This window comes from Alosa alosa, chromosome 14 (assembly GCF_017589495.1).
Source record: "Alosa alosa isolate M-15738 ecotype Scorff River chromosome 14, AALO_Geno_1.1, whole genome shotgun sequence".
NCBI lineage: Eukaryota > Metazoa > Chordata > Actinopteri > Clupeiformes > Clupeidae > Alosa > Alosa alosa.
In genome coordinates, this window is record NC_063202.1 from 14,077,082 (window position 1) to 14,088,947 (window position 11,866).

Consider the following 11,866-nt stretch of genomic DNA (forward strand, 5'->3'; position numbering starts at 1 on the left):
AGAACAGATGGCCCAAGCACCACATATAGCTTAATCAAGAGCCATGGGGCAGCATAACATCATCCACCTTGGAGGTCCCTCTCTCACAGAACTTTATGAGAATTTCATCCCTCTTTTGAAGGCAGAAGCAAGTTAGACTAATGCCAAGCTAAATATTGGAGAAATGAGGGAAATGTAGGCCTACTAGATCATCTAATGTCTGCCTGTCTTACAGAGCATGACAATACAAGTCAAACATCTCAGATATATATTGACGAGAGACAGATAAATCATTTCAAAATTATTTAAACTGTACATCTGGTATAGTTTGCTGAAATGCATGACATCACACTTGAAATATCAGGTAGAGCGGTGTGCTTCAAGGTTGACAAGTTGATCCCTTAACTCAACAGAGAAGGTATGGGGGGATACCCTGTGTCAAGCGCACCTTCTCTCCACTGAGGTCAACCCCATAATCTTTAAAATGCCAAACAGATTCTGTGATATATCAATAACGTGACAGACTCAAGTTTTTTTTTACAAGAGTTATAGTCTGGGTAAGTTTGATTTCCATGCTAATTTGAAGCTATGATAGAAATCTGGGCAGTTTGCCTCAAGCTCAAGCAATTAGCCTACGCATTTTTCGTGTGTAACATTAATCTTGAGAGATTATAAAATGCTTTGTCAGTTGAATGAATTAAAATACGGTGTCATGAAAGTGCAGTATAGCATCAGATCAGACTAAGACATCTTTTTTTCCCAGATTGTTGTGCCAAGGATCTATATTTACTTGTAGATTTAATTCTAATGAGTGTAATGAATAAGATCAATGTGAGAAGGGAAGACGATATTTACACTTCCTAATCCAGTCTTGTATCAGTTACCACACACTGATGCAAAATACCAGTGGTAACTATAAGTAAACAAAATAGAGTAAGTCTAAATCTATTTTCAGAAACCTAGGAACCTTATTTATGTATTTATTTATAAGTATTTTATTACATAGGCTACCTGTGGGCATACCTCCTGAACCAGACTTTTTCCACTGTTCAAGCTTCTTAGGAGACAGCAGTTCCTCAAACAAACATAACAGATAGGCCTACTGCATTTGATTTATTTGATTAGGCCACTGCAGCTCAGGAACTGAACCAGTCTGCTCTGAAGTGACCTCTCATGTACTCTGGTTTGTTTAACTTCGAGCCTTAGGGCCTTCTGTTATTTGAGGTCCATGCATCCACCTTTACAACATGCAGGTGATATGACTCTATTTAGTGCTGGGAGGTATACCGGTTCACACCGTATACCGGTGTATATTTTCATTGTGATATGAATTTTTAATATACCGCCATACCGGTGTATTTGATTACACAACGTTTGGAACGCTGCGCCGCGCGACAGTGTTTCAGACGGGACTTTTTTCACATGCACGCATGGTGCCACTGTGAGGCATAGTGAGGGTAAACACAAAACACCTTAAGTTTTCCCCTGAAGTATGACCCTTAAGGCTTAATTTCTCCTTAGGTAAGGGGTTTATTTAAGGGTGTGCAACAGGATACCTTAAATTGTTTCTTTAGTTAAGGAAAAACGTTAAGGGATACTGCATTGAAAGGGATTTACCAAAGATCCTTGATTACTAGCTCCACTTTAACCCTTTCTGGATTTACCGTCACGAAAATTCTATTGAGATAGTTTAACAGCTGTAACTAGCTGGCTAGTAATGTCGTTAGTTAGCAACCCACCGAACACAGTGAAGTTTAATGTTCTTATCATTCATCTCACCTTAAGAATATTCGCTGAAATGATCCAGGTAGCAAGTAAAGCATAGACATGCACTGAGCAATACTAGCTGGCTAGTTAGAAATGATCCTGACTGTCATCAGTGCACCAAAACGAACTTTTTTTGTTAATGTTTTGCCTAGCGAACCGAACCGAAGCTCATGGCAGGCTAACAAGACATCCACATCAAGTTAACGTTAGCCTACCACTAACGTCATGTAAACCACACAATAACAATAAGGTTATTGGTTAATAAGGTTATAAGTTTCTGATAGGCCTATTTGACAGAGTAAGCATATTAGCAGAGAGGTTTTATTTTAAATTGTATAATTTTCAAAAAAGTATAATTATTGCAAGTTGCACTACTTTTTGTATTGGTTTGATACAAGATGTTTGTGAAATTTGCACAGTAAAAGTTCTGTATTTTGACTGCAATTGTTTTTGCATTCTGATTAGATTCTTCATTAGAATCATGAGTGGCTCTTTGTAAACAGCATCATTTTCTGGGGCCATGCAAAACTGCATTACCACTAGTGTGGAGTTATTCTACATCACAACAGTAAAATAGACCATCCTTAGTCAGTGTACTGCAGCAATTCCTCTCTCAACCTGTAGAAAATGCTGTGAACATCTGGTTATGCATGGGGGGAAAAAATACCGTCATACACAGTGAAACCGTAAGAATTTTGAAAAAAATTTTGGTCATACCGCCCAGCACTAACTCTATTCATTCTACCACACAGGAAGGACACTCTTCTTCCCACAGGCTTCTTAAATGTTTAAAGAGTCTTCATACATACTATACACATACGTAATTGCTTCCTTATTTGAGATTCCATGCTAGCCAAAGACTAGACTACAGCACACATTCATACATCACATGGCGATACTATACAGTCAGTTTTCAGTGGTGCTAATGTTTACAGTGCTATAGACCCTTTCAACAATAAAAACAAAAACAATGCTTGAACATTCTATTTGGGTCCCAATCTATTTCCTCTGCATTAAGATAACATATGGAATGTTAAAAAGGAAGTCTTGTGGGGCCAACTATGATGCTGATAATGGAACTCTCTTGAAAGGGTCTATAGCATCTCTATCCACTGCAGTCATGGAGGGGAACGTAGCATCCCTATTTATAACCACTGGCTCCTCCTATCTCCGATGACTGACATGTCATCTCTGTGTGACAGCTGCCTAAAGCAAACTCACTGAGGCTCGGATAGCTTCTGCACCACAGCCCATAACCATCATCTCATGGCGGACTCTAGTGAAGTGGGCAACAGCCTGCTTCATCCAACTCAATGACATCACAGGGGTGCACTGTGACAAAAACCAGACCATAGCAGTTCAGTACGTTGTGTAGCCCTGGCTGGCACCAGAGCCAAGAATGTTTTTTGATGCAATCCAGCATCTACGGGCGAAATCTGAGACAGCTGGAGTTGTTTAACGGCAGTGTCCAGAGGATGGAGAGGACTGTGATGACTGGACAACTGGACAACAGTATTCACAAAATAACAGTAAATTCAAATCAATGACTGCCACTTCAAGGCCAGCTGCTCCCCAATAGGTGACATGAGCAGTCTAGTTGTACAGATTAGCTGCAGCCTGCTGCATGTGAGAGTGCCTGAAAAGGTCGTGACCCAGAAGTCAGACCACCTTTCCCCTCAGGCCTTCCAGAGAGTACCCCGCGTGGTCTTTCTGTGGTGCAGCTCGAGAAAAATGCTGATGCCCTCTCCCCCTCAGCGCCCCCTGTGTGACCTCTCTCAACTCGCCACAACAAAACACTTCCTCTTGTTATTCTGCACAAATGACAACACAAGCCAAGCCAGGCCAGGGCGTCCACGGAATGGGTGTAACGTTTCATGAAGGCCCAGGCAAAGCTTCAAGCCCTGAGTGGTGTATGACAGTATAAATGACAGCTTATTCTGCTGCTTAATGTTGTGTTTGGTAGTCACAAAAGCCTTCTCATCTAAGGTTAGGTTTTGATTATTTTACAGTTGAGACATAGCAAACACGTGCATGTGTACAATTTTAAATATTCAGTGTAACAGGATGATACATTATACATTTTATTTAAAAATCTAGTCCCCGATAATATGCCACACTAAGTATGTCACACATAGTAACACACATAGTAACACACAGCAACGAGCAACTTGAAAGCTTTGGCATCACAAACCACTGCTATAACTAGCCACACTTGTTCGCAGACAACCACACCATCTTAACTTGAATTGAATGCATAATTTATCGATTGTAGGGCCTTGTCCTCGCCTCGGCGTTGGGCAGGTCTCGAATGAACTAGAGCCTTTGGTCGGAAAATTTTAGAAACCCTCCCCGGGTGCTTTAGGCCCACTACTGAGAATCTGCACAGACCACACAGTTAGGCAACGAACAGTGCACCGCGTTCATTCAGCATAGCATTGTAGCCAATTTTATTAGCACTGCCAATACAAATACAACTTTGAAAGGCCTGAAAAGTTTACAGCAAAACTTTGTTCCAAGCTTCCCTTAGACGAAGGTATCAGCAGACTTGGCTTTTTCTTGGGTATAAAACGCTAATTTAGCCACTGTTAGCCAGCTAGCTAGCTCACGGCGCTGTGGCGGAAAGCGGGTGACTGTGGCCTGCTGCATTCGTTTATGCGGCTCTTTCGCATTCTCTCCATCCCCCTCCCGACGCCATCTGTTTGTGGCATGAGAGAATGTACAAGTAAAAGACGACATTTTGGCTCTAGACACTGACCCAGTTTGGCGTAATTTAAGAAAATACAGGTGTAAACCGTCACAAAGATGTCACTTCAAAAGCGGAAATGTAAATATCAGCATCCAGTTCATAGTGCAAATTATTGTAGAAGCTCGTCATGAAGAATAACGCTGAGTTTCGTAGGGAAACACACGGGACATCCCGTCGGTCTGGGCCATTCGTTTGTTTCGTTCTCTGTCTAATCGTGTGGGAAAAGGACCGAACAGTTGTTAAACTTACCCGTCTCCAAAAATCGGAAGTTGGCGTTGAAAACACTTTGGTGGATTTTAGTATCACAATAAACAGTTTCAATTTAGCTAGCAAGCTAGCTCTCCGCTGTGTATGGCAGGAAGGAAGAAGGGAATGAGAGAAAGAGTGACGTGAACGAATAAACAAGCGAGCTCCTCCTCGCTGTCAGGGGAAAGAGGGATGTGCGGATGAGTGCACCCTAAACCCCATCTCTGCTACCGTTGCTTATATATTCCTTTACTAAACCAAGCTAACTTTAGTTTAAGATACCCCTTGAATAATTACATAGCAGATAGAGGGCACATTGTACAGTTAAAGTTGATGAGTATCAGATTGTGTTCAAGTTTTGGGCACTGGGCAAGAATGGGTTCCCTGAATGTCACTATCATGTTATTGCCTTTCCTGTGAAGTTTGCCTAATGTGGTAGCATAGCCTACCAGTCTTAAACTGTTTCTGAAGTCCATGTTTTCGAGTTTATTCTATACCAAATACTGTCAAAGACTGTCTGATTTCCTAATTGTCCCTATACTGGATTAGGCCAAGCTGTGCAAGATAGGCATATTGACAGGTTAGATTAATGTTAACATATCTCCCATGAGACTTCTGCTCTTTCAAATCCAGTTTTTGTTTCCCACAGACCTGTCTTTTGCTTTTTCACTGGCAGACAGATTTGGAGGCTACACTGCTTTTGTGTTTTAGGGTTCGGCTTCTGACAGGCCTGCACATAAATCACATGCTCATACTTGCCTTTTGATGGAGCTCATATTACTGCAGATTTTGCACATTGATGCTTTTCTTAGTTTATTGTGAAACTGAATGTTTAGTGTTTGTCATTATGACTAATAATTTGCAACCCAGAGGGGTCTCTCTGTCATAGACTAACACATTGTCCTTTGGCGAAAGGGAAATTGAATATCTGTTTCTCAAAGTTTGTACAATGAATGAATACATCTGCTAAAATCTGTTTACAGATAATTCATTATTATATTATTAATTATACTTTTTTTTTTTACAAAATAATATCTTATTGAGTCTCCTAATCACAGAGAATCAGACAATAGCCTAAGCCTACACTCTCAGTTTGTTCATTACAAGCTGTAATGTGAAAATGTGTGTTGTTATTCCTGATTAAGCCATCCGTAATTTGTGCTGAACTAATTTAGGGTACTTTAGAAAGATCTAGACAGAATATGGTAGGATAGTTTAGGATATAATACAAGTTGTCATACTGTCACTGACTGGAATATTTTCACCAACTTTTTTCAATTTTCCTTTACAGCTCGAAATCTTCATAATCTCACGTCTTGTTTTTTAATATTGTGTTGTTATGTTCAGATTCATTCATCTTAAAGAATGTTTACAATATTGATTAATTGAATATATAATTAACTACAGATAAGTGTATTTAGTGAACTTCAAAATAAGTCGAAACATGCCATTTGTGCCATATTCACTAGGGGGCAGCAAGCCTCTGTGAAAACTGAATTGCAGCACTTGAGACCACATTCAGCATTGCATACCAGTAAACACTGGTTTGTGCACACACACACACACAAGTTGTTGCGTTCTTGTTGATGTTGTTATTACATTAGAGTAGTAAACTGGTAATTTTAAGACATTTTTATGAGTATGACCTGACAGCTTATAAGTCACCATTTCTATTCAAACTGTTTTCACACATTGTTGCAGTTACTTTCTTAAACCCTCTACCCTTGTCTAAAATGGCACAGGATATATTGGAGTAAAATTACATGGTTTATCTTAGACAGGCATGGGAAATGTATAAATCTCATATGACTGGGATCTGCCAGCTGGGCTCATGTGTATAGGCCTACATGATATTATATTACTGAACAGTATGACTGGTGTGTAAAACTAGCATGTTCAGCTACGTGAGTTATACCAGGCAAGTGGTCCTACAAAAGTCCCCTCTATACATGTGTGTGTGTGTGTGTGTGTGTGTGTGTGTGTGTGTCTGTGTGTTCGTGTGTGTGAGTGTGTGTGTGTGTGTGTACTGTATGTGCGTGCGCGCAAGTGTGTTTGTACTATTTGAGTATCTGTGTGTGTGTTTGTAGGATTTCCTCATCAGCAGTTTTAATGGCGGTTCCTTCTCCTATAGCCCACAGTTTCCTCTCCAACAATACTGTCTTAATCTGAGTGTGTGGGAAAGCTTCACAAAACTATTTGTGTACATGTTTTTCTGTGTGTGTGTGTGTGTGTGTGTGTGAGATAGAGAGAGATAGAGAGAGAGAGAGAGAGAGAGAGAGAGAGAGAGAGAGAGAGAGACGCCAACAGGTTCAGAAACATTTTGCGTTCTGGAAAATGCATTCTGGAAACACACTTGACATTGTCAGAGTTTACTTAATTAAGCTATTTGATAAATACATGCAAATGTAGTGTATGAGAGAACCATAGTCCAAAGGGACCATAGGGTGAACCCGCACTCAAGACAATCATTTGTTATAGCTACTAGTGCTGCCCAGTTTTGTGATCAAATTACCTACAACAAAGTGACCAAATGGCCAAAATATTTTTGCTCCCCCTGGTGGCAAAATTTAAATGTGCAGCAATAGTTGAAATGTTTGTTGAAATGTTTAGGTTTGGGTAGGCCTACTTCTCTTGCAGAGAATTCTGTAAAACAATAATTTGATCTTATTCTATACACTCTACTATCTATTAACACCCTAGAAATTAACAAATTAATGCTTTTGATTGAATTGTGTTGTTAAAATGTGGTAAAAAGGCATAGACAGGATTAAAACTCTTGTCAGAACTGAAATGTCACCGGAAATTTTAGATCCTATTTGAACAACTGATTCTGCAGTTAACTAGGTCAAGTCCCTTTAAAGCTATACATTTATACTGTATGTTACACAGCTAATCTGAGGAAACATGACATTCAGCTCTAGTAAAAAATGTCTTACTTAAAAAAAAAACACTTCTGTCAAAGTAAAGATTAAAGAGATTACTTCATCTCACTTGCATTGGTGGGGAACACCATCTGGTATCCCAATATACACCTAACGTATAGTATGTCCACTCCCAACATACATATACCATGATGATCTGGATCAGGTCACTGAGTCCATGAGTCATATACTAAACTGCTGACATGTGTAAGGTTGGATACTATACACTAGTAGTTATTAGACATGAATTTCTAAAGATGTGTGATCAGTTTTCCCTTTTCTGTAATAAAGTTTTGGAGTTCTGTGAATGTTGTGATTGCAGTGACTGGAGTCAATCTTCAGAGACTCCAGAGAGGTTGTCCTTGGAAACCAGAAGGGTTGGTCCTGAGCTCGAACCAGTAGAACTCCATATGCATGCTAGATGACTGAATTGAAGCAACACACAACCGCCTGTGCACGCACACACACACACACACACACACACACACACACACACTGTTCATTCAGATCAACTCCTCTCTCCCACGCTCACCATTGAAGTAATGAGAAACACATTCAAGATTATTCCAATTCACACACACACACACAGACACACTCACACACACACACACACACACACACACACACACACACACACACACTGAGATCTCTCAGTAGAGCAAAGGAAGTTGATCTCAACTACTCAGGAGACCCTTCAAATTACAGCGTGATGGAAAAGACTTAACATTCACACACACACACACACACACACACACACATAGATTCCTCCAGAGATCTCCTAGAGGGGGTTCACTCTCACTCCCAGTGCTCTGCAAATGACAGCTGAAAGAAAACCTGATCAGCATGGAGCATTTTTACTTATATATTATACTTCATTTGGTACACGTATCAAGCGTGCACACGGACACACACACACACACACACAAACACACACACACACACACTTTCATTTCTCACTCTGCTGCTCTGGGTGTGTATTGTCCGTGCTGTGTGTGCCTGAGTCACTGTGTGGACAGCTCTTGACAGCTCTCACACAATACTCCATTCACTATCACACACCGGGTGCATCCGTCCCCAGCACTCCTTTACAACACACACACACACACACACACACACACACACAAAAACTTACACACACACACACACACATTCACACACAGGGAATAGCAGGTCTCTCTGACACTCTGACGGAGGCCCTGTGTTTTTGCATGAATGTGCTCATTAGTTGGCCATGCTGGCAGAATGACTGGAGCTAATTGTGTTGCTGGAGTATATGCACAAAACAACCTCTTGGCTTCTCAGCTGACCTCTCCGACGTTTCCACTGAGTTTTGGTCACATTGCTCAAAAGCTGCATAAATCTGCCTGCCGCCTTTTTATCATCAATTCATGATGGCAGACTTAACCACAAGCGTCAGAGTTTCGCACGGTCTTAACAATATTGTAGCTTCGGCTGGTTGCTAACAACACCCAGAATGCTGTGCAGGGGAATTGTGTGGGCTAAATGTTTGTGTTTTAGACCTTATTTGGAGATTATGTGTGTTGTGTGGTCTACATGTAGCCCTTCTTGGTTCTCCCTCTTGTGTTAACCTTGTGTCGATTTGAATGTGACAACCCTGTTTGTGCATTGTGTGTGTGTTAGTGGCTACCCTTGTGTGTTCTTTGTAATGGTGTCTGTGTTCTCTGCTTCTACCTAGATAAATCATTGCCTTGACAACGAGTGTCATCAATTGCTATATCGTATATGAATCTGATTAATTTCACCTCAATCTATACTGGTTGTTGAGCTGCATATTTATGCTCAGTGATTCAGGGAGGATGCCTAATGGTATGAATAGTTTTCAGTGCTGACCCATACCAATTCCAGTCAATGCATGCAGTCCCAGCTGGATAAGAAACCAAGGGCAGAGGTCAGAGAGGAGTGTATTCTGTAAGAAGAGAGGACACTTAAAATAACTTTCATCACAAGCACCACAATACACTTTAAATGACACATTGTAAATTATATTTACATGATGCTGCTATCCTTCACAGCCTGTGTGGAGCAGGCAGAGCAGATGTTAGATCTCCCCACACACTCTCCCACTTGAGTTTTCCTAGCAAACTCAACGTGCTCCTTTATTACAAGTTACTGCAACTGTTATTATACAAAGATCAAACATGAAAACAAGCTGGACTAAGGGGCCGAGCTACACGTGCTGTTTGGCATGTTGTTTTTCAAAAGAAACTCTGAATAAGTAATAGTAGACTGTATGTTTGCAGTGTGCACATAGTGTTGTGTAATGGAGGCTGTTGTTTGTTTTCCTGTGCTGCGTGTCATCAGGAGGTTGATGACTGCTGCGTCTCAGGGCCTGGGAAAAGCCCCTCTGTTTACCCAGCCCCCCCCCCCCCCCCCACCTCCTCTCCAGCGCCTGGCTGGGCACACAGCACTGCGTGGCACACACACCCGGGTTCCCATCACAGTGCCCGCTTGCATCACAGTGCCACTCCACGCAGACATGTACGGCGGAATCACGGTGCAAGGGAAGCATGTTCTCTACATAAGGTGGATCTTGACTCAGAGTATACAAGCTGATTTGTTGTTTGTTTGTTTGTTTGTAAGGATCCAGTTTTGTGTCACTGCATGCCATACATGGGACAATATTGAAACTTAACAGTGTTTCCCACAGAATTGAATTCCATTTGTGGTGGTTGGTTTGCAGAATTTACTTGAATACAACAATTTTTAACAATAAGCACAGTGTTGTTATGATGCTAACCAGATTTAAGCACAATTTAGTACAACCTGGAAAATCATTGTGTGGTGGTCAATGTTGATATTGTGGTGGGCCAACACAAATAAGTCAATGTATAGGAAACACTGCTTAATTGAAAGCATAAATTATAGTGTGTGTATTGAAAACATGCGTAAATTATAATGTGTGTATTGTTCATCAAAGTTACACAGTCTGTGAATGAGAGTACAGAGCCTGACCTATTTTGATAGGACAACATGTCTATCATGGATGTGCCAGGTGGTATTATTGTGAATATTTGTGTGCTCATGCACACTCATTTATACACAGACAGTGTGTGTGTGTGTGTGTGTGTGTGTGTGTGCAACTTAGGCTGAATGTTGTAACTGATTTATCTTTCCCATAAATGAAGTGCCCCTTTACCCTTTGAAAAGCTGGTGGGAACCCGTTGCCTAGCAACAGAAATACCAATTATGTGTTTTCTCTTCCATCGACTGAGGCAATGATGTACACACATACACATACACATACACTTGCACACACATACACACACACACACACACACACACACAGTCACACATGTTACATCAGATTGTAAATGCAGACACCAGTCCCTGAGAGAGTCGTGTGATGTTGAGACACCATCCTTTTGATGTAATAGTCAGCCTGGTGTGTGTGTGTGTGTGTGTGAGTGAGAGAGAGAGAGAGAGAGAAAAGAGAGAGAGAGAGAGAGAGAGAATTGAAGCTGTGAAGATCTGGGGAATCCTTTAAAGCTTCCCATCAAAAGGAGTCTGCTGAGTTCTTCCAGTGTCTTTAACAAATACCGAATGAAACACTCTCTAATGCACAGTCATGTTGACTCTCAAAAAATACACATAGCCTACACATGGATAATTCATGTCAGACACTCGCTGATGTCATGTGTCAATCTCTTAGATACTCCACCACACACAAACAGGCACTCCCTTTCAGCTAAACACAAAAAGCCTGAATGTGTGTGTGTGTGTGTGTGTGTGTGTGTGTGTGTGTGTGTGTGTGTGTGTGAGTGAGCGCGAGAGAGAGAGAGAGAGAGAGAGAGAAAGAAGAGAGAGAGGGAGCTGAGTGTAGTTCTTTTGTTGCCACTGGCACTTTAGTAATAGTTGAATAGATTATTCATCACCATGGGAATCCAGGTTGACATTCCCCTGTCAAGGGTGACTGGAGCCATGGCAACGGATAGCACGTGTTCAGTTGTACATGGAACGGGTACCACTGTTGTGATGAAAAGGTAACTACAGACACGTTGCCATGACAACTAAGGTCATGAAGGTGAGGTGAGTAGAGATCAATAGGTTTCTCATCTGAAAAATGAATAACGGCACTTCTGTGACACCTATCTCATCTGTCTCCTTTTCCTCTATGGATGGCCAATGCTATGAAATAAAGGACAATATTTTGCCTGTACACGATTCCAATTATTTCACTTTATATAGG